Source organism: Neomonachus schauinslandi, chromosome 3 (genome assembly GCF_002201575.2).
Source record: "Neomonachus schauinslandi chromosome 3, ASM220157v2, whole genome shotgun sequence".
Taxonomy (NCBI): Eukaryota; Metazoa; Chordata; class Mammalia; order Carnivora; family Phocidae; genus Neomonachus; species Neomonachus schauinslandi.
Window position 1 is genome coordinate 115,319,209 of NC_058405.1, and position 4,336 is coordinate 115,323,544.

A 4,336-nucleotide genomic window follows, 5' to 3' on the forward strand; every position below is an offset into this window, starting at 1 on the left:
AACATTAAAAATTTTATTTGCTTTATTTTTTTCCCCCAGCTTTATTGAGGAGAGGTGGTGATTGTTTCCAGTAAAGCTTTTATCTAAGCACATCATTATTGGTTAGGGAACATGACAGACTGAATCAAAAGCATACAACTTTAAATCAGTAAAGAAAAGAACATGATAAAAATATTTAAGAAAGAGTGTGATATATAGAAGAATATTGATCCAATGGTCTTGGACAGTCATGTTCTGCAGTGTATAGTTATCAGTTTATTCTAAAGATCTTGCATCAGTAGTTCACTTTCAGGAACCATCAATTTCTGGAGCTTCTCAGCTTTGGATCTCTAACAGATGTAACTTTTCAGTTATGTTGAGGTCCTCTGTATTTTTCTAGAAGATTGGCAATGATATAGACAATAAGGTTTTGGAGGGAAGAGCAAAAACAACGTGCAACTAAAATTCACAAATAACTTCCAGTTAGATGTGTCCCCATTATTGGATAAATAAGATAGAATATCCTACATAAGGAAACACAATATTTAATAGTCTTTTAATCTGTATGAGTGTCATGCTTTCAACAGGAAAACATTTTAGCCTATCCAGAAAAAAAATGTACTATTATGAGTATGTATTCACAAACCAGAGAGGGAAGCAACTGAAAACATTCACATGATGATACTCAAAGGATCTTTCTGGGCATGGTCCTAGTCTATGCCTACCTTTACAATTTTTCCAGGTTAATTTGGTTCCAAGCGGGTATAAACTGGCCAAGTCCTCTGTTCCTAGAAGTTTTCCCGTAAGGGTTTGATTTTGTGTCCACTCTGAATGGATTGTTTCATAAAAGATTTTCACAAGTGTTCATTTGGGTTTTTATTGGGTGTTACCAGGTAGCTATTCTGAATTTGCCAGATTTTGTCCTCAGGAATCTTTTTTTTTTTTTTTTTAAGATTTTATTTATTTATTTGAGACAGAGAGAATGAGATACAGAGAGCATGAGAGGGAGGAGGGTCAGAGGGAGAAGGAGACTCCCTGCCGAGCAGGGAGCCCGATGCGGGACTCGATCCAGGGACTCCAGGATCATGACCTGAGCCGAAGGCAGTCGCCTAACCAACTGAGCCACCCAGGCGCCCTGTCCTCAGGAATCTTATAACCCGATTATTTCCAGTGTTTATTTTCAGGATTGGGGTGTCCAGATTTTATGCATCTATGATGGAATCTTTGAACTTCTACTTGGATTTATTGTTAATTATTTTTATGTTTATCGTTTTATATAATGTTGCTGTATAAGGACTTCAATCAGAGAAATCTGTTTACCATGGTGATCTGTTAATATATATCTATAATATCTGTAAAATATTTCTATAGTGATTACAGTATAGTATACTGACATCTATAATACCTTTTCTACTGTAAGTCTGTAGCTTTTTGACAGCAATTATTTTAGCATGAAGATATCAGGTAATTGATATCACTACTTGTTATCATGGCTTCTGAAACAAGCAGTGTTTTCCTACAGAGGCACATTTAATATTTTGGACAACAGATATTGAACAATGGTAATTGATATATTTATTATTAAATTTTAAAGAATAACTTAAAAATCTCTTCCTATATTCTTTTAAAGAAGCGTGTTATTCTTGGGACGCCTGGGTGGCTCAGTCGGTTGGGCAGCTGCCTTTGGCTCAGGTCATGATCCCAGTGCCCTGGGATCGAGTCCCGCATCGGGCTCCTTGCTCAGCAGGGAGCCTGTTGCTCCCCCTGCTTGTACTCTTGCTCACTCTCTCTCGCCCAAGCTCTCTCTCTCTCTAACAAATAAATAAATAAATAAAACTCTTTTAAAAAAGTGTGTTATTCTCTAAGCTTACCAATCTTAGTTAATTATTTACTTTTTTTTGAAACTTCATTTTTTTTTTTAAAGATTTTATTTATTTATATGACAGAGAGAGACAACAAGAACAGGAACACAAGCAGGGGGAGTGGGAGAGGGAGAAGCAGGCTTCCCGTGGAGCAGGGAGCCCGATGTGGGGCTTGATCCCAGGACCCTGGGACCATGACCTGAGCCGGAGGCAGATGCTTAACAACTGAGCCACGCAGGCGCCCAATTATTTACTTGTTTACTAACAATTTAATATGCCTTAGAAAGGAACATGGTTCAGTTATTTGAATAATTTGGCTTTTGGTAAGAAATTAGATTTTATAAGAGACACAAGATGGTATTCTATATATCAAGCCTAATATATATATATATTTAAGATTTATTTCAGAGAGAGAGTGTGCGAGTGGGGGGGAGGGGCACAGGGAGAAGGAGAGGAGAAGACGACTCTCCAGTGATTGTGGAGCCCAATGCAGGCTCCATCTCCCCACCCGGAGATCAAGACCTCAACCGACTGAGCCACCCAGGTGCCCCTTTTCATATTTTTAATATAAAAATCTGTCAGCAGGGCGCCTGGGTGACTCAGTCGGTTAAGCAACTGCCTTTGGCTCAGGTCATGATCCTGGAGTTAGAGGATTGAGTCCCATGTCAGGCTCCCTGCTCATCGGGGAGCCTGCCTGTCCCTCTGACCCTCCCCCCTTCTCATGCCCTCTCTCTCTCTCTCAAATAAATAAATAAATAAATAAATTTTTTAAAAGATTTTACTTATTCATCTGAGACACAGAGATATATATAGAGAGAGAGCATGAGCAGTGGGAGAAGCAGAGGGAGAGGGAGAAGCGGACTCCCCACCGAGCCAGGAGCCCGACGCGGGGCTCGATCCCAGGACCCTGGGATCATGACCTGAGCCGAAGGCAGACGCTTAACCATCTGAGCCACCCAGGCGCCCCTAAATAAAATCTTAAAAAAAAAAATCTGTCAACAAACAATGTTGATTTGGGATTTGGTAGTACAGTGTCAAAAGTTCTGTTCTCCAGGCTGGGCGGGACCGGACCTGAGTGGAGAGGGAGCTCACCTGCCTCAGCCAACTCTTTCCCACCACCCCACCCATGGAGCAAGACAGCAAGACAACAGCCCCTGGAAGATCCAGTGTACTTCCGGCTGCTGGAGCTGCACCTTGACCCCAAGGTGGCAGAGCAGATTCCAGGCATTGCTCCACTCCTGCCACCGTCGCGCTGACCAGTGACCAGTCATCCCCAGAGATAGATGAAGATCGGATCCCCAACCTGCTTCTTAAGTCCACTTTGTTTTTGTTTTTTTAAGATTTTATTTATTTATTTGACACATAGGGAGAGAAACAGAGCACAAGCAGGGGGAGTTGCAGGCAGAGGAAGAGGGAGAAGCAGGCTCTCCACTGAGCAAGGAGCCTGACATGGGGCTCGATCCCAAGACCCCGGATCATGACCTGAGGTGAAGGCAGACCCTTAACCGACCTGAGCCACCCAAGCATCCCTTCTTAAGTCCACTTTTGGCCCTGTCTCCATGGCAATGGTAGAAGGTGCCGAGGACCACACCCACAATGAAAAAGCCTGTAGAATCCATCCCTAAAACTCAGAGGAGACAGAGTGAGAAACCCAGTGCAGAGGAACCTTTAACCCATATACCACCATTGGATTCCCAGGGAGCCAACTTGGTCTGAGGGTGAAGGAGGTATCCCAGAATCAAGACTGCAGTGGGAATGCATGGACACTGGATTTGTTTCTTATTCTTCACTTTTGGGAAAAATCTCTTGTTTTTAAAGCGTGATAAATTCGGTGTTAACAACAACAAAAAACCCAAACAACAAAAAGTTCTGCTCTGATTATGGAAATCTTCTTGAATTACAGAAACACGAGTATGGGATTCTCTTTCATGGGGTAGGGTTATGGTATTGCTACACCAGTATTTGCTTATATAAGAAGGAGAAAATAATGATAATTCATAATTATTTAATAAGTAAAAAATACTTATTATTTAATAAATTAAAAAAAATCTGCTAGCCATAGTGATTTATCATGTGTAGCAACATAGACTTAAAGGCTAGTATGAGATCTGAGGGTATTTTGACTTATTTGTTGAAGCCTGTAATTGCTCTGAGGCAAGGAGATTTATTTTTTCTTTTTTTTTCCCCCACCCACCCACCCTCTATTTTGCTGCTTCTTTAAGGGATAGTTTTATAGGCAATGTTTTTTTAATGAATTAAAATCCCTAGAGCATGGCCTAACATGTTCATGTTTGTACAAAAAGAAAGATTTATGTAATTAAGGGGAAAAAAATCAATCTGTAAGCTTATGGGCTCTGCTCCAAGTTAAAATGCCCGGTCTGTGGAGTCTTTCATCCATAGGAATTCTGGAACCATAGCCATCTGGGGGGTAGTTTCCTAAATCATATATAGTATATGAGTTTTCACACCAAGATGCACTGTACTCTGACCGTGTA